The sequence below is a fragment of the Arvicanthis niloticus genome, chromosome 24 (genome assembly GCF_011762505.2).
Source record: "Arvicanthis niloticus isolate mArvNil1 chromosome 24, mArvNil1.pat.X, whole genome shotgun sequence".
Lineage (NCBI taxonomy): Eukaryota > Metazoa > Chordata > Mammalia > Rodentia > Muridae > Arvicanthis > Arvicanthis niloticus.
In genome coordinates, this window is record NC_133432.1 from 39033495 (window position 1) to 39053757 (window position 20263).

The 20263-nt window shown below is 41.0% G+C and overlaps 1 long non-coding RNA gene across 1 annotated transcript in view; it reads left to right on the forward strand.

The window, feature by feature from the left end:
• The window catches only part of LOC143438179 (uncharacterized), a 79397-nt gene that overhangs the window by 45277 nt on the left and 13857 nt on the right, over positions 1–20263 (forward strand). The gene's annotated exons all lie outside the window — the stretch shown is intronic.

Genomic DNA, 20263 nt, shown 5'->3' on the forward strand with positions numbered 1-20263 from the left:
GGCACACCAGGAATACTCCCCTAGGTGGTTCAAGGGTAAAAATTAAGATTTTTTGTTTAAAGAACATGAAGCATTTAGTCCAAGCCTAAACCCTACTTAACAAAGATTTAGAAATTAGTGACCCAAGAATTAAAAAAAAAAAAAAAAAAAAAAAACCTCCCATCCACTACCATGCAGCCAGAATTTTTGCCTTGTGCTCAAGAATGATAATCTAGGTCTGAAGGTATGTATAATGAAGCTGTCTGCATTTCAGGTAAAAAAAAAAAATCTTTAAAATAAAATCTTTTAAACTTTGTTCATGCGTTACAAATCAATCTTAAAACTCAGTGATGCCTTCCTTCTACAGCAATGTCTTCCCCCGTATTTTTCCATAAGACTGTGATTGTACTGCTTGTTTTTATATTTTCAAAAGGGAGTTACTAATAGGATTATGCTGGAGGCAAAACTTGGCATGTCATCCACCACCACAGCTTCTTCACGTGACGACCTTGGTCCGTCCACATAGGACTGACGGATGCACATGCAGAAACTTACTACAAAAAGAAAGTGTAAGGGGATAATACAGGAGAAAGGTGAAGACTTCCACACGGGCTCAGAGCATTCATTTGAGGGAGGGTTTAAGAGCAAAGCTGTATGATCTTTCTTCAGATGTTTAAAAACAAACTGGACTTAGAATTTGATCTCAGTCTCTGTCCCAGGACACATTCGCCACCATCAAGCCACGTTCTTTTCTTATAGCACCATCACTCGAAGGGGGCTGAGATGAAAGCAGCACGGGCATGTTTTGAATAGGTGAGACAACTTCCAAGGAAGCTGGACACTACCTGGTTGTCACAAAAGATGTTAACGCCCATCCAGGTAGAAATAGCACCAGTCTGTCGGTGACCACGTTGGGATGCCTGTGAGGCAGAAGTCAGTGACAGTGTGCAAGTTGGTCAAGCTATTCAAGAAAATGTGTAGAATAAATTTCATCAACTCATTTAGTTTTCTGTCAGTAAGAGATGCCAAGTTCATCAAAGGATAGCCATGGGCATTCATTGACCATAGACTGGATTTTCAGCATATAAAGGGTAGAGATGGAATTTTACCTATATTGATAAACAAATGCTGATTTATATACCCACCAGTTATGACATAAAAGTTTTTTGACCGAATGGAAAGAGTCTTGATGCCTTTCTTAACCAACAGTGCAGAAGTATATTAGAATGTTGGTGAATAACAATAACACATGTGATGCAGAATTACAGCCCAGCTAGGCACATCATGTATAACCTGCTCCATGACACAATGGGATCTGGTAGAGTAAGTTACTTTTTAATAAATAGAAATATAATTTGGGGCTGGAGAGATGGCTTGGTGGGTAAAGCACCTGTTGTACAACACTGATGACTTGAGTTTAATCCCCAGAATCCATGTAAAAGCTGGAGGTGATAACACAAGTGTTCGTAATAGCCAAAACCTCACTGGTCCAGGCTTATCACTCCCCAGTTATCTGTCCTTTTGGGTGTGGGGCTTTCCAGCAGTGTATTCTTGTGGGTGCACAATATGTCATCATTTAAGTAGACTCTATCCATTTATATACATGCAGTCTACCTTAAGTAGATTTTTACTATGCTTTTAAAAGGATTTTTCATGTGGTTGACCTGATCTTGTTTTTAATTTAATGTGCACTGGTATTTTTCCCTGCATTCATGTCCATGAGAGGGTGTCAGATTCCCTGGGACTAGAGTAGCAGACAGTAGTGAACTTCCATATAGGTGCTGGGAATTGAACCTGGCTTCTCAGGAAGAGCAGCCAGTGCTTCTTACTACTGAGCCATCTCTCCAGCCCCAAGGGTGACCTTTTGTGTATCAACATTTTCCTGTATAACTGCTGGGATTTTAACTCTGCTCTCATTATTTAAATTGTCTCGTTCAAGCAACAGTTTAAGTCTAGTGATCCGTTTTGCTTTCAAGTCATAATAGCCTTATCTAAAAATGCTTTATTGCTACTGAAGTCATTCCGTGGGTTGAATCAGTTGATGTATTCTCTAGATGAGCTGCATATCTGAGTCTTAGGGGGTAAGGTTGTTGGGGTGCCTCCCAACTTCTTAACCGGTTTTAATGGACTTTTCTCTACCCAAATGCCAACATATTTTTCTCTTTTACAAATCATAAAGTATCTACAACCCCCATATATGTTGACATTAAAATTTATTTCATAGCTACTAGGAAGAACAGACACAGGAATCAGGAATGACAAAGTGCTATTGTTAAATGTCAGGTTTAAAAGGGAATCCTGGGAAGGTCATGGAGGGACCCTCAGGAGCTAAAGATAACATCAACTGTGTGACCCAGCAAGCCCTCTACTTCTCTGAAGACATGAACGTGGAGATGCGTCAATATACTCATTGTAGTGATGTGATAGAGAATGCCCCCCATTAGCTCGCATTTAATACTTGGTCCCCACTTAGTGGCTGTTTGGTTGGGTTTAGGAGGCCTTGCTGGAGAAAGTATGTCACTGAGGCAGTCTTTGAGGTTTCAAAGACTCAGGTCATTCCCGGCTTGCTCTCTGTTGATGCTGGAGGTTTAAGATGTGCATCTTGTCCTTCCTGCTCCAGCAGTCATGCCTGTATTCTTCCATCATGGGCTCTAACCTTTTGGAATCATATGTCCACATCAATCATTCTTTTGTAAGTCGCCTCGACCATGGTGTTTTATCATAGCAATAGAAAAGTAACTAATATACCAGTGTTCACAGAAGCATTAGTTACAATAAAGACAGAAGCAACTCAAGTGTCTGTTGACAGAGGAGTAGACAGAGTAGTATATCTAAGTAGTATATCTATACAACAAGATATTATAGCTTCTCTGACAAATGATTAATATGAATAATGGCTGAAGACATTAAATAAGACAAGCCAGTTTCAACAGACAAACTAAGATTCTACTCTAAATGAGGTACCTAGAGGTGACAGTCCCAGACATAGAAAGCAGAGTGTCAGTGCATAAGGCAGTGCTGTATTGTGTGTAGCATGTGTGTGCAGTGCCCACAGAGGCCAGAAGACAGCATCAGATCCTCTGTAACTGGAGTTACAGATAGGTGTGAGCTACTATTGGTTGCTGTGAATCAAATCTGGGTCCACTTATGACCACTGATCCATCTCTCTAGCTCCCAAAACCTCTTTTTTAATATTTATTCTTATTTATATTTTTGTGTATGAGTGTTTTGCCTACAGGTATGAAAGTAAACCATGTGCATACAGGGTCCTCAGAGGTCAGAAGAGGGCATCAGATTCCCTAGAACTGAATTACAGGCAGTTGTAAGCTGCTATATGGGTGCTGCCAACCGAACCCAGGTCCTCTGGAACAACAGCCAGTGCTCTTAGCCACTGAGCCATCTTTGCAGCCCCAGAACAATTTTTTTTTTTATTACTTGACTACTAGAGTGGTAGTGCAGGTATTGCAGGACTCTTCCTAGAGAAAGATAAATACATGTCTATTCATTCTAGACACCACACTGATAACGTACCAAAAATAGGATTCCACTCAAATCTAGCTTAGAGAACCAGTGCCCTACTGTGGTCACTTCCTGAAGCTTGACTGGGGTCACTTCCAGGAACATGCCCAACTCAAAAAACTCCTTGTTGCATCACTAAAAAGTCTACCCATGTGGGTGATGACTACTTCCCCGGAGCTGGAGCTTCTTGTGCAAGCTACAGGCTGCTCTGCTTTCCCATGAACTGTTTACCACAGTGTGACTCCTGCACAGACTCCTACCTGGGCTGCTTGAGCCTTGCTTAAGTCTCCTCAGCTCTTGAGTCTAATGAGCCCCCCTTTCTATAAGAAATGCTTCAAGCAACTGTATAAATAACTAAAATGTAGCTTTTAAAGCAAAACTATATCAACTAATGTCACAGCTGATGAAAGTATCAAGCCATTTGCTTTTTTTTTTTTTTTTTTTTTTTTTTTGTGGGTTTTTTTTGTTATCGTTGTTAGCCCAGGCAGTCTTGAACTTGACAGCTTCCTCTTGCTGCCCCCCGCGCCCCCCCCCCCGAGTGCTGGAACTGCAGGTCTGCACCACCATGCCCTATGTGGGTGGGTTTCTTGCTTAGCCCAAATCTGCCAATCCCCTTAAATATTTGATAAAGCCTCAAACATAAATGACAAATTAAGTGCTTTGTTTCTGCTCTGACTCAAACCCATGTCGTTGTGGATGAGAAAGCAGGCTGTGCACAGATCTGTAATTGCCCCAGACAGTCCTGAATACAGCCAGTCTATAATATGCACAACACAACATGAATATAAAATACACAATTAATATAAGATGCACACTAAAAAAACTTTAATGAATGAATGAACATCACAGAAGCATTAGTCTCCATGGTCAGTAGAGCCTGAAGCTGTCCAAATAGTAGATTTTTATGCTTCTTTAATAATCTCCATATATCTCAGTACAAGAAATTAATTTTGTTTTGTTCCAATGTCATTACTAGATTAATGATTGTCATGTGTGGAGCCTGGCTACATGATGTTCCAAAACGCACCGTCGTGTATGGTCTAGAAAAATGAACAGAATCATTTTTCTCTGAAGATATATGATTACACTGGGATAGCAGAGAGATTACTTTCTCGGAATATACTGTGTTGGGATGACAGCCATGAAATGAGAATTAGAAACAAAAATGCCCTCTTTCCTGTCATAGCTTATCCAGATAGGGGTGCCATTTTAATGTAGGAAACTTTATTGAACAGCCTGTGGGTAACAAAGGAACTTTAATTATAGTTGGGGATAAATGAGCCCCACTTAAACCCAGAGATATTTGCATGCAGCATATGCAAATAAGCACATTTTGAATTGTAAATAGTTTCCAAATTAGCATTTCACTTTTACTTCATATGCAAGGTGACATTCCAATGGAGAAAGTTTTTTTATTTAATAAAAATTATGAAATATGACTTCAGCTAATCTTCATTCAGTAGATCTTCTTGTCTGCATGATAAGGTGGGCAGGTGCATGACAATGGCAAGCCTGAGCCTCAGGGCACAGAGGGCGGATGACTTACCTGCCCTTGCTACAGGCTGAAACACTGCAACCCAGACACAACAGAAAGCCACAGGCAGCAGGGAAAACACAACCCATAGGAACCAGTCATGTCCTCAGAACAAACTAAACACAAAATCCCAAACTTTATCAGAATGTAAAAATGGCAACTGTGTATGTTAATCATGTTTTGTACAGTACTGAACACTGAACTCGGTGTTTCAGAGACACTAGGCAAATGTGAATGCTTGCTTGTGGGTTGTTGGCCGGCTCCACCACTGGGCACGGTGCTTGGGGAGGCAGCCCGCTGGGAGTTTGACCACTCCAGGGGTGGGAAAGTGCTGTCTGAGATGTGGGAAAGCTGGAGTTGTTTGGGGCTCTGGGGGTAGGAGATAGGCCTGTAAGAGGCTGAGGCCATGGAATTCTCAGACGCTTGGACATTCAGGCGCTGCTGGGAGTCTCAGAAGAGCAGAGAACATGGGCTGGGAGCAGCGTGAGGGGAGCTCTGGCAAGACTGTCCTTAGCTTGGCGGATGCAGGCTTGGTGGTGGTTGTGACTAGGAGCTCAGAGGGACCTTCTACGGGAGATTAATCTACGACTCTGTAAGCAAAGGCCTTCCTCATGGCTCCTCACAGCAGATCTTGGCGAAAAGATACTGTCATGGAAGAAATTGAATGCATAAAATCATACTCTACTTCTCAGGGTGAGTCTGAGAATAAATACCTTTTGCAGGGAGGAATGTCTGGGAAGGGAAGCTTATTGGCTAAGCCCTCTAGACCTCTAGGTACCTCATTGGCATGGAGAACTCTGTTTTGGGCCTACGTGACCTAGGACGTGTTTCTTTTATGTGAGAAGCATGGCACATGTTCTAAGTCAGGAGTCTGGCAGGGAGCTGGGAGTCACCTAAGCCTTAGGTGGGTGCCCACTGTGTCTCTAGGTCTCGACATGCTCTACCTTACCAAACTTCCTGGCATGGTTTTATGACCCACACTTGCTGATATTGTTAATGTAGTAATATACTGCTTTACTTTATTTATTTATTTATTTGTTTGTTTGTTTTTGTATTTGTGTATGTACTGTGTACATGCAGTGGCTGTAGAGGCCAGAAAAGGGCATCAGATCACCTGGAACTGGAGTTAGATATGGTTTTGAGCTACCTTGTGGGTGCTGGGAACTGAATTCAGATCCTCTGCAAGAGCTACCAGTGCTCTTAAATGCTGAGCCAGCTCTCCAACCCACCAGGAGCTATTTTTCAACTTCAGGTTACAAGCAATTTAAGTCCTCAAAACTTTAAGACTGGGTGTGCTAAATCCCCTCTGAAATTCTCTGTAGATGATACCAGCACATGATGATTGGTCCAAGAAGTAAAGCAAACCACCAGAGTGGAAAGGGAATGACCTGAAATGTGCTGTTTATTTAAAGAGTGGTAGCGCACCGTCCCTTGAAGTTGGGCTTTGCTATGAATCCCAGGGTTACTGGCACATGACTAATAAAGGTACCCAGAAAATTTACTTATTGAGAGCTTGAGCCTATGAGGCACGGAAGAGGACAGAGAAGAAATGAGACAATGACTGAGTGAAAAAAATGAGTGAGGGAAGATGTTCCGGAAGTGGAGGCAGTGGTCCCTGAATTCAGATCGAAAATGAATAAAACCCTGCAGGACAAAACAGTGTCTGATGGATCCTTACTGCCAAGGACCTCCTTAAGCACCTCAAGTCAGTCCCCACAGAGGGACTGAAAGAGAGGCAGTCACCTTTATTTATTAGCAATTCTCTTTCAATCAACCTTTAATGACCTTAACAGAGGAAAGCACTGCGGATAATCCCCAAATCTCTTTGAGAATGTGTTGGCTGATGGCTTGTTTACAGTGGTTTGACTTCCTAATTGCTTTTATTGGGTTTATATTAGTTACTGGGAAATCCTTTAGCAGAGAGGACAGTGGTTCGGACACTCAAGACCCATCCTGAGTGATGGATGCACCGAGGTTGATAGGACTTGACCTAGACCTTAATCCAGGGCATGGTGTTTCAAATGCATTGTGCTAAGAACTTTGAGGTATGTGAGACCAGAGCACATGTTTGGGGCTCACAAATCATATGATGATCATCACTCAGGATCAGTTAGGTGAGAGACACTCTTCTAAGGACTCACCTACAAGAAGAAAACCACAACTAGGAATGGGAAAATTGGGGTTTTTAAGGTGCTCCCTACTCAGACAAGTTGTCAATCTGAGATATTTAGCAATGCAGGCGATGCATCTTGAATGATAAACAGGTAGATAACTCAGGAAGATCTGTTAGAAAAGCCAGGCCCAAGCAAAATACAACATGAACTACCCATGCTGACTTAAATTTTCTGCGGTCTTTTGACAAGGGGAATATAAATACATAAAAATACTTCCCTCCTCTCCCCTCTTTCCTCTCCTTCTTCCTCCTCCTCCTTCTTCTCCTCCTCCTTCTCTCCTTCTCCTCTTCTTCCTCCTGAGTCTGATTAGTTTTTATTTTCATCTTGACACAGCCAAGAGTCACCTGAAAAGAGGTAGTCTCAATTGAGGGATTGCCCAGATCAGTCCGGTCTGTGGTCATGTCTTGTTGACTGATGGCACCATTCCCTGGACATGTGGTCCTGCACTGTGTAAGACAGCTGAGCAAGCCACAGTGAACAGGCAGAAAGCATCATTCATTCTTCAATGGTTTCTGCCTCTAGGTTCCTCCCTTGAGTTCCTGCCTTTACTTACTTTTCTCAGTAATGGATTGTGATGTGGAAGTATAAGTCAAATGGACATTTTCCTCAGAAGTTGCTTTTGGTTTTGGTACTTATCATAACAACAGAAAAGCAAACTAAAAAGGAGTTGCAGACTCTCCAAAGTTTATTTTTCAAAGTATATTCTTTAAAGACCAACTTATATAATTATTGAACATTTTTGTCTTAGTTACTTTTCTATTGCTAGGACAAGATACCATGACCAAGGCAACTTATAAAAGAAAGCAATTAACTGAAGACTTGCTTACAGTTTCAGAGGGTGGCTCCATGGTCATCACGGCAGGGAACATGGTGGCAGGCAGGCAGGTATGGCACTGGAGCAGTTGATGAGAGTTCACATCTGATCCACCAAACAGGATGGAGAGAATGGGAGACTGAGCCTCGTATGGGTAATGTAAAACAACTTCTAACAGTATGATTTTTCTTTTTCTTTTTTCTTTTTTTTAAAATCTTTTTATTTGCAGACCGGATAATGAAATCAAAAAGAATTTTTTTTGTTGTTGTTTTTTTGTTTTTTTTGAGACAGGGTTTCTCTGTGTAGACCTGGCTGTCCTGGAACTCACTCTGTAGACCAGGCTGGCCTCGAACTCAGAAATCTGCCTGCCTCTGCCTCCCAAGTGCTGGGATTAAAGGTGTGCGCCACCACCGCCCGAACAGTATGATTTTTCAAGCCCATACATTCAAACTATTATTTCAGCATGCAATCAATATAAAAATTATATTTTATAGTCTTTTACTTCAGGCTAAGACTTCAAAATCTGGTGTCCAATTGCTTGGAGCAATTGAGGGGAGTTCATTTCAAGTGCTTCACATGCCTGCGTTGCTTGAGGATACCTTATGAGAAGCACAGCGTTAGAACCTTGCTTCCTACAGGGTTGTCTGAGGATCTGCTGCTTGGCAGCATCTGGGAGACTTATAAATGCAGAACCTCGGGCTCCATTTTAAGCATAGCAAATGACAACCTGCATTTTAAGATTCTCAGCTGTATCCTGTACATGTCAAAGTCTGAAGAGTATCCGTGGAGACAGGGGGAATCTGAAGGCAGAAATCCTCCATGGACATTTAAGAACCAACTATGATCAGGATTCTGTGAACAATCACAACCTAAGGACAAAAAGAAGTAACTTGATTAAACACTGTTGCCAGTTTGAGTATTTGTTTCTTAGTCTTCAAAATGAAGCTAATCTTTTTCCATCTTTCTGGATGATGTTAGGTCTGTAGGCAGTAGAAAAGAAATACATGGTGCCTGACCTCTAAGATGTAGGTTTCACAGAATAGATGTGGTAATAATTACATAAAGCCTTTAGGCTTCGAGATTTTAATTATAAGGAACACAAATGAAGCTCTGAGAAAAAACGGCCAAGCCAAGGGCCTTGCAGAACACGCACATCATTTGTCATTAGTGAGAACTGATATCAGAAAGATTTTATTTAAGGAAGAATGGGGACTGGTATGTGGGGGAAGACCTGTGGGGTTAGTGCAGGTGCTAGGAGTCACATATCATGATCTTAAGCCAACTATGGCTCCCCACATCAAAACAACTTCATAGTTTTGAACACCTGGCTTGGTTAGGAATTAACAACGGTAGAGAAGATGAAACTAATGGTCCCTTGACCGTGTGATATAACATCTGGTCTTTTCACTGAGCTGGCATGTTGGATCAAGACACCTTATTCCAGCTGTCAAACTATGTCAGCATTTCTAGGAATATCCATCAGCTGCACATAACTCGGGGCTGAGAACTACAAACACATTAATGTTTTTGTTGGAAGATTCACCATTCCCACATTTTCTAAGGTCTTTTTAGCAAGAATGTCAAGTACCTCCAGAAAAGGGCTATATGGCTGTACAGATGCATGGGGCCCAGGGGCATTCTGGGGCTTTTAAAGAAAAGCATGCATCAGAGTAGCTCAAGAGAAGTGCTTCTGCAATAATAGAAAACCCGGGGTTTGGATTGCTCTGTCTTATGCAGTAGTTCCTTTCTTAGCACAGAGACTTATTAAGGCCTTATGCTGTGTGCTTCTGCATCCACAAAACACGGAGTTTTATTTCAACATGTAAATCTGCCAGGGCCTTTCCAGCTGTATTTTTATAATTTTATTTTATTATTATCGGACTAAAATGTAAACTATTCTGTTTATCCATTTATAAATGAACAATTCAGCAGCAGTGAGCACACTCAGTGTTGCAGCTCCATCGCCACCGTCATCTCCAGAAACTTTCATGTTCCCAAACTGAAACTACGTCACTGTTTGTAGTCTGCGCCCCTGGCAACCATCACTCCTGTGAATTTGATGTCTGTTACGAAGGCTTTCCTCTTCCATTCAATTCCCTTCATTCTTTCACCAGAGCTCAGTTGGCTGTTTAAGTACACACCCATTCTGGGCTCTCCATGCCAGAGTTCATTTAGTAGCAATAATTCTTGTTATTTAGTAGAACTATGTGACACAGTAAATTCCCTTATTCTTTTTATTCAGATAAAAATCCCCAGAAGTGTTAAACAGTTCTCAAGTCTCAAGTTTTTAAAAGTGTGCCAGAAACCCATTGGTATTTTATACCGCAAAATGTATAACTAAGAGAAAAAAAACCTTTAAAACCGGATCTGGTTTGACGGCCAGTTTTCTTTTTTAGGGCAGAAGCTGCCGCCACCTTTGTGGTGACTACTACTGTGACAAACTATAAGGGAGCTGGCTTTGGCTCGGTTTACTCTGTACCCAAGGACTGTGCTGGGGACATTTTAATATCTTATGCAAATTATTTAATCAATAAGCCCTTTCCACGGCAAAGATATAGAAATGATGACTGCAGCACACCAATCAGGACTGTGGTAAAGTTTAAACAGTAAAATGAAGCTTCGGAGGGCCTTTTTGGACGTGGGAAATCCTAAAGGAAATGTTGGATGCTGTGTTTATTTTGACCAGTAAAACGTAGGGAACATTTTAAGCATCAGTTCATCTAGCTGCCATCAGATGCTTAGGGTCTTTAAGCCAACTATTAAAGCACTACGATATTAAAAATCACTGAGTGCTTTTGCAAATGCCTTCCAGAAGAGCCGACCTCACAAAATTCCATCTGATTGCATTAAGGATTTTTACCATAAGCCAAGATACATAATTATATGTAATAATTATATGTAAGTTGAGTCTTTCATGCTGCATTGGTTTCATCTAGTCTATATTACTCTCAACTGTATGAAAGGTGTCCTACTGGCAGTCTGGGGACATGATGAGGATGAGATGGTTCTACTCACCAGGCCCTGAGGCATGATGTGACTCTGCAGGTTCCACAGATATACACACGAGGCCAACCTTAGCAACCGCTAGGACGTGGTGCTTTCCATAAGGTCAAGTGTGGTGGATAAAAGGGGTCTTCATGAGTACCGGAAATGGACTTATACCAAAAACAGTGCCATCTCCGAGACTCTGGCATTTGGAGATGGTGAGTTAGTACAAAGGCTGTGATACATTGTTTTTTTTTTTTTTTTTTTTTTTTTTTTTTTTTTTTTAACAGATATGAGTGTTTTAACAGCACAAAGGAGAAAATGATGACTTGGGTCTGGGAAGGCTTTCCAAAGAAGATGGCGTTGATTGGGAACTTCCAGGATGACTAGAAATAAATTGTTTATCATACAGAGTAGACAGAAGGGGACAGCTGACATACGTAAGAGTAGGTCTGTAGTGTGGAGCTGGAGCCATGACTCAGAGGGACAGCACTGGCTGCTCTTCCATGGAATCCAGGTACAATTCCCACCCCCACAGGGTGACTCACAGCCATGAGTTAACCCAGCTCCATTTAGCTCAAAGGTCAAAAGGCCCATGGTAAACTTATGTTCCAGTTTTACCAGTGTAGTCTTTTCACCACCAAATACATTACATGGTTTATGGTACTACAACTTAAAAAGGGAACACCAAAGGCAACAAAGTAATAAAAACACAGGCTACAATGAAAAACATTCTTATTAGTATCTTTCCTATCTCCTCCAGCAGCAACTGCTGAAACTAATTTTACCTTTGTTTTTCCTGGTTATTTTCTCTTTCCTCTCAACTCCAAACTTAGTAGCTAGCACCCCCGCCCCATATTATATATTTTACTTATAATTGGTAACATCATTATATTATAAAAATATTTGCATAACACCCTTTTGAGTACATGAATTTATTTAATGCTTACACCCATAAAATTAACTAAAGATTCTTCTAACTCAATGGGTCAGGATTCCTAAGCTGGCAGAATTTAATGGTGTGTGTGCTGAAATGGATGTAATTAATAAGCATGGAATATTGAAAGTATTGAAAGCACTAAATAATTCAGAAGAAACAGACCATTTCTGGGTAATTCAAGCCTTCATAAAAAAAGAGTCATTTTACTGAGGAAAACTGTCCCCGGTAGACACATGGAAATGGAGAAAGATTATTGGAGACAAAGAGAAAAACATGCGAAAAGTCATTTGGTACTTCTAGGTCAACAGCCCACCTGTCTTAAAATTTCAAAGCAAAAATAAAAGGAGTGTTAAGGAGTTTCTGCTGTGATGAGACTCCATGGCCAAAGCAACTTGGGGACAAAAGGCTTTATTCAACTTATGCTTCCACATCACAGTTCATCATCAAAGGAAGTCAGGATGGGAACTCAAGTAAGGTAGGAACCTGAAAGCAGGAGCTGATGCAGAGGCCATGGAGGGGTGCTGCTTACTGGCTTGCTCCTCATGGCTTGCTCAGCCTGCTTTCTCATAGAACCCAGGACCACCAGCCCAGGGATGACACTGCCTACAATGGGCTGGGCCACCTCCTATCAACCATTAATTAAGAAAATGCCCTACAGGCTTACCTACAGCTCCATTCTTATGGAGGCATTTTCTTAATTGAGGTTCCCCCCTCTCAGACGACTTTAGCTTCTGTCGACATAGAACTATTAAGTACAAAGAAGCTGGGGAAATATGTCAGTAGCAAATGCTTGTCGAGCATATGTGAGGCTCTAAATTCTATCCCAAGTGTGTGAATAAAATCCTAGCCATGTACATTTACACTGCAGCTCAGTCCTCTAGAAAAGGAAAGACTTGAAAGTCACTGCTTGGCACAAGTAAGACTTGTGCCATGACTGCGACCCACGGGCTTATTGTCACACAGGTCATTCTTCAGGGGAATGTGGCAGCTGTTCCACATTTGGAGATAGCTGGCAGGAAGATATATGGGGAAAATATTTCAGAAAATATTCTAGAAGGTCCAAAGAGATAGACACAGCCATCTTCCTACATGGGTTACAACTCTGATACAAGTCTATTCAGTCCATGAGGTGTCCCCTTACATTCCAGACATGGCTTCAGGCATCAGAGAACTGGGATACACCAGAAGGCGGCTGGCAGATGATTTCTTCTGATTGACTATCATTAAATGTTAAAATTTATCTTTCTTTAATATAAAAGCAAACATGCCTTCAGGATCTGTGAAAAAAGGAGGGAGACTTATATAAGCTCTGTTACCATTCTGTCTAAACTCCACCCCCACAGTTACCTGGCAACAGTCAGGTATGCTCCTCCCCACAGTTACCTGGCAACAGCCAGGTAGGCCTAGCCCCCTATAAAAGGGGCTGCTTGCCCCCTCCTCTCTCTCTCTCTCACTTGCTCTCTTGCACTCTTGCTCCCTCTGTCCCCTTGCCCCTCACCCCTCCATGGGCTCTTCATGTGGTCATGGCCGGCCTCTACTTCTCTTCTCTCTCCCTCTGTCTGCCTTTCTCTGCTTCTACTACCCTCTTAACTCCCCTCCCCATGCCCTGAATAAACTCTATTCTATTCTTTACTATCTTGTGGCTGCTCTCTTGGGGGGGGGGGGGAGGAAGGGATGCCTCAGGGCTGGCTGAGACATCCCCTTCCCCCACACCTCACCACAAACCCATAGAACACATTCTCTTTATTTTTTATAAACACATCAAGGTCCAAAATTAAACAACATTAAATCTATTAGCCTCTGGTAGCAATGGGAATGTTATCATATCTTTGGATATGTACAGTTTGAAGAACTTTAAGTGGTATAATAAACTATTGAAAAGAAAATACTTCTGTGAGGCTGGCTGAGAAAACTGAGAGAGAATTTATGTTAGTTTTCTAATGTGGCTGTGGTTTAAGCAGACAGAAATGACAGTATAATTAGTCACAGTATGTGGTACAATAACAGCCCTAGGGGAGAGTTATTGCTAAGTGGTGATACCTTTTGGAGTTGTCTGACTAATACTATAAAACCATCTGTGTTGCACCAAAAGCACTACAGTGTAATAATTTTTATACACCTTGGATTGCTAGGGATTAACAAGAAGCTCTTTAGAAAAAAAAAAACACTAATTTAGGAGGACTTAAAATGAAGAATGGTCTGAAATTATTCATGGCTTTTTGTGGTATTAAACTATTTGCACTGACAGAGGGCAATAAGAAATTTCAGGAAGGTAACTTAGCATTGATCTGTAAAATCTGATTTGTAATATACATCTAAAGTCACTCAAAAAAACATTTTTAGAAGACAAGAAATGTAATGAGATAAAAAGAAACATACCAAAGTAAGGTAACTAGGAAATGAAGCATTTCTACAGTAAGCACAGGGTTAATGTACCATTGAACACAGGAGAGACAATTCTATTTGGAAACACTTGCACAAGAAAACAGTAAGTAGTAAGAAATTCAAGACATTCACACGTCTGTCAGATCCAATTCCCACTTCAGTGCTCATGTTATTTGCAAAGGTGTCAAACTCTGGAATAATGCTAAAAACTTGTATTCAGGTTTGCTTCTTTGTTTGCTTGCTTGTTTGTTTTTCCCTTCTCTTAGTGGGTGCTGGGGACCACAGCCAGGCTGTCTGGTGCTAAGCCACAAGCTTACACTGAATTGCTAGCTCCTGCTGGGCCTTCCTCTTCACACACAGCCAACTTCTATCTGCTGGAGTTTACAAGAGATCCTCCCTAGTTACTTGGATCATCAACTTTATGAGCTTACATGCTTTTAGAAACTCAAACTAGAAAAGGTTTGAAAGACAACATGGAAAGTGAAAACATATTTGTATATGTTCTAATATTGAGACCAGCCTCTGAGAGAAACAACGCTGTGAAAAGTTTATTAGTACCTGTGAAAAATAGGCTACTAGTGAAAAAGTTATAAAGCTACTTAGATACTGTTGGCAGATTGCAGAAAAAAGATGGAAAGAATAACCAAACATAAGATTATATTTCATTATGTGGGGCTGTGTATCTCTTGTTATTGTTGGTGGTGGTGGTAGTGGTGGTGGTGGTGGTGGTGGTGATGGTGGTGGTGGTGGTAGTGGGTGCACCAAGCTACCCAATTTAGCAAAGGCAGAGCAGCAAGAAGCTGGACTAGAAGAGGGCATCAGATCCCCTGGCACTGGAGTTACAGATGGTTGTGAGCCACCATGTGGCTGCTGGAAACTAAACCAGGGTCCCCTGCAAATACAGTCTCAGTGCTCTTAACCACTGAGCAACCTCTCCAGCCCAAGAAATTTTAAACAGCAGGAAGCATGTGTGCTTAACAGGAGCTGTTTATGTGGGTTCAAAAGAGGTGGGTTTTCCCTGGGCTATCTTAATCACCACCTACTCAGATTCATTTGCAGCAATCCTAGGACACACAGAAGAACCACTACTCTACAGTGACCCATGATTTGCAAGACTGATTATCCTTCCCCTTCCTTCTACACAGTGCTGGCCATGTGTTTGCTACCCTGGGTTCTGCAGAAAATTTCAAAAAGAAACTACTTCCAGGCCACCTTTTCTTAGACATTGCCTCTTGTCTATAAAATCCTTTCCCTTTAGTGTTTTACAAAATATCTTGCCTTTCAGCACTCTACATTAATGACTATTTGACTAAAAAGCCAAGACTCAAGAATTTATATTAGTTGAGGTTGCATTAGAGGGAAAACATTTAAAGTTAATAACTAATGTTGCCTTAGACATGAAGTCTTGCTTGTGGGTATAATTCAGCAGTATATATAGTTATGTGAAGAACAGGGACACAGACTGTCCTTAGGACATTTGTGACAAACTCAGTAACATTTGCTCGTGGGGCTACTGGAGCCTGAAAATAACAGAATTGATTAATTATTACTGAGTTGTCAAAGTATTTTGTAATGCTAATTTTTATAAAAATACAAAATGTTATATATTTTTAAATTGTTTTATTCCTGTCTCTGAATTATTTTAGCTTTTGTAGTTTTAAAATACAATGCCAAAGCCAGGCAGTGGTAATGCATGCCTTTAATCCCAGGACTCTGTGAGTTTAAGGCTAGCCCAGTCTACATAATGAGTTCTAGGACAGCCAAGGCTACAGAAAGAAATTTGTCTCAAAAAAAATCAGTCAAACAAAAACAGCCATACTGTGCCACATAAAACAACATGTATTTAATGGCCAATTTAAAAGTTTTAGAAGAATAAGGTTCTGAGCCAGAAGATAATGTATATCTACCATCTCAGCATTCTGTAGCCACCAGCAGCTACAGGTAACCGGCTGGGAATGAAAGTGAAAGGTCTAAGACTCCCCAGAAGGGGACCCCACTCGAGTCTCAGGACAGCACGCACCCAAAACACACAAGAGACCAACTTGATGCAAGTACATGAGGCGGTTTAATCAGAGCTCTGGGCCAGTCCATATCTCCATATCTCACATAGGGGACAGAGGGACTGACCCCTCAGCTCAGGGGTCTAGGGTTTATATATGGGTGGGGTGGGGAAAAGGGGGAACTTTCACACGGGTGCACACAATTGGTTGTTTTACTTTTTGAACATCAGCAGGCTATAGGTCCATGGGGCAGGGTGTAGTTCTTCTCTTGGCCAGTCAGTTTCTGGGATGTTTTAACAGGCCTTTGTCTTGTAACTCCACCTCCTCTGTATCTAATTAACTGGGCCCAAACCTGCTGGCAGGCACTTTTAACTATTTAGGTTAGGGAAAAGGAAAGGAATCACAGGGCCCTGTTATTTTTATTAGTTTGGGCCTTGTGGTGGATAGCCCTAGCCTCTTGTTGTCATGGTAATTCCACTCCTGGGAGGGGCTGCGAAGGAGGAGTGAATCTTGTAAACCTTCTGTCCAATCAAATTTGTTAAATAAAGGCTACAGCCAGTGACTGGGCAGTGGAAGAGGAGTGGGAGGAGCCAGAGGCAGGAAAAGAAGAGAAGAGGAGAAGAGCCATTGGAGGAGTGGGCAGTTGGTGGAAGGAGAGAAGATGAAGAAGACCTTGACCTAGGAAACCGCAAGTTGTTAAGAGCTCTCATAGCCGGGGAATAGTGTAGTTTAATGGTAAATCTGCCCAATCTAGGCATGCAGCATTCATTTGATATTTATTGACTTGTGTCTTTTCTTTACTGAACTCCCTATGGGCAAGAGATTTACTGCAACAGGGCCTATTTCAAAATTCTCTTTCAAAAAGGGAATGGAGGGCAAGAGAGCATGGGGCCAAGACAATGTATTCTGATCAAGGCCCAAAGTTTAATATTTTGCTTTCACATATAAAGGGGAAGTGCCCCCTCCCTCCAGAGTCTCTTCTTGGTTCAGCCTAGGGGCTGGGTAAGGAGATAGTAGCCCAAAGGTGTCAAGGCAAGCTTAGCAGGTGGTCCATTCTTCTTAGCTCCTGTAACAGACTGCAGGGGCCAAGGCCAGGCAATGTAATGCCTCCCAGGTCCTACTGTTGTTTGGTCTATTGTGGTAAACAACTCTCTGGCCTGCTCAGGTTGGCAGGCTAGCAGGCTGGGGGAAGGGCACATGTAGGCAGGGGCAGAATACTCTGGAGCTGGGGCTAGCCTGAGCTACAACAGTGAGATCCTTTCTCAAAGGAAACAAAGCAAAGTATTATATGGTTCAATGTCTAATACAACTTATAGAGAATTAATTCCTTTTCTCCTCAAAACATTGATGTTTTGGATATTTAAAGTACTGCTGAATTTGCAATGTTTTTTGCCGATTTAAAACAATTTCTCATGATTTCCCACAAAATTTTACTAACTCTATGAAGGAATCTGAAGGTCATATATCTTGTAAGCATTGCTGTTGATAGAAGCAAGCTGGTGGCTTATTTCTAGCTTTAATATTATAATGTGAATCAGATATTGTAAAGGTTTTCTTAAAGCTTACACTTCTGTTGCTATAATGAATATAATTCTCTTCTCACTGGTTTTTAGCTGTTTCATTAAGGCATATGATGTAGCAATAGACTTAAAGTATATGCCTCAGCAGTTTTAAGGACCATCATCTCTTCAAATTCTACTTTTTTTCTCTCTTCTTTTAGGGTCTCCATTAAGTTTATGTCTGTAGTCATCTATCCAGTGAGCCTCTGAGATAGGTGATTTTTCATTCTATTCTGATTGCCCATCTGTAAAAGATGAACTGGGTATTTTTCCCCATTTTTATTATGTGTACTGTGCAAGTGTGCATACACACCTCTATCTGTGTGTAAGCACCTGTGTGCGTGTGTATGTGGCTGTATTCTTCATCTGAAACTCTACCTTGTTATAAGCCATCTTCTACCTTGCTCAGTAAGGCAGGATCTCGCAGTCAAAGTCAGAGTTCACTGACTAGCTGGACTCTCTAGACCAGCTTGTTTTGAGATTCCTTTCTCCACCTTCCCAGGCTAGAATTGCAGATGGGTCACCATGCACCCACCTAGCCTTTACCTGGGTCCTGAGGATCCAAGTTCCAGTCCTCATGATTTAACCTGAGTTATCTCCAGAACCCCTATGGTGTTTGGTATAGTAAACTGTTACCTACACATGGGTCTAAGTAATGATGGTTCAACAAATAGCTGAGAAGTATAAGATGAAATAAACCCTTTCCTTCCCAAGCTGCTTTTGTTGTAATGTTCATCACAGCAATGGAAATCAGACTACAGCAGCCTTTGTATGTGCTGTTGCTGAATCTGGCAGATGGATACATTTTTTTAAAATTTTGATATTTTATTTATTTATATTTCAGATGCCATTCCCCTCACCTGTTAATCACCTATCCCATCCCTCCTCCTCCTTTTTTGCCTTTATACTGTTTAAATTACATGCAAGTATTAAGGTCAGTTCTAGGTTGAGGGACTAGCTATACAATAGATGTAAATAGTCCAGGAACAAGGAAGACAACCAACCCAGATAATCAAAGAACATGCACTACAATAAACAGAGTCCCATGATCACCCTTGTGATCACTATTTCTAAGGGCTTATCAGGATGACCAAAATATCTGGGCCTACTTCCCTGTCCTAGCCCAAAGTCATTTTCATGCCTGAAGCCTACTTCTTTGTTCTAGCCTAAGATTTAGATTCCTGCCTGAAATTTCTTCTTTGTTTTAGCCTAGGATTTAGATTTCTGCCTAAAATTACTTCTTTATTCCAGCCTAATGTCAGATTCCTGCCTGCAGTCCATTTCCTTGTCCTTGGCCAGTGACAGATTCCTGCTAGGTAGCCCCCAAAGCTCCCCACATCTCCCCCTTTTTATTGCATAAACCAGACTGAGCTTGTCTTAGGTCATTCTGACAAGAAAGCCTTCCTTAAGTTGGATACATTTTAATATTTTATTAAATGCATGGGATAATTTTACCCATATAAAGTTTGGAAATCTTAAAATGTGATAATCACCAAACAGAAAAATGTACCATCTGCTTCAGTGTTCTCATTTAGGGGCACAGGCCTGGAATCTCAGCATTCAGAAGGCTGAAACAGCAGAATCACAAGTTCAAAGCTGGCCTCTACACCTTCCCCCCCACCCCCCAAAAAAAAAGCTGTAATTTACTCATATATCCAATTAGATCAGCTAACACAGCATATAGCCTCCTACTGACCATGAGTTAGAAAAATCATTCTGAAAACAGTAGTAAATTTAATTCACCACAAGGGAACATGAGCCATTAATATGAACTCAGCAGTATTAATTCTAATTTATTTCCAAAAAACAGCTTGAAATGACAACTTCAATGAGATTTTAAAATGGACCAAGACAAAAGACTAGAGAGTCTGAGAACCACTAAACACATTATTAGACAGTGTGAACTCTACAGAGTCCACTGGAAGGAACCAGAAAAATGATGAAAATTTCAGGAGAAAAAAAAAAGCTGGTCCATACTGTGAGTCACACATAAATACAGGCACTGCCACCTAAAATGAAAATCTAAACAGCTGCACAGACCATAGAAAGGAATTATTAAAACATTTGTGAAAAATGTTTTTTTATTTTTTTTCCTTTCTTAAGGAAAAAAAAGCTTTTTATTTTTTCCTTTTTTAAGAAAAAAAAAGCTTTTTATTTTTTTCCTTAAAAATGCTTTCTTTTACAGATATTTATTGCACATTCATTTATATATCAGAAAATTTAAGAAACATGAAGTGAAGAAAAATGGAACCACAAAGAAATTAATAATAGAAATTACTTTTAAAAAATGCTTTTGGAAGAATGATCCCGCTGCCAGTCTCCGGAGTGCTTAGACTGCAGGTGTGCTCCACCACACCTAATCTAGAAATTTCAG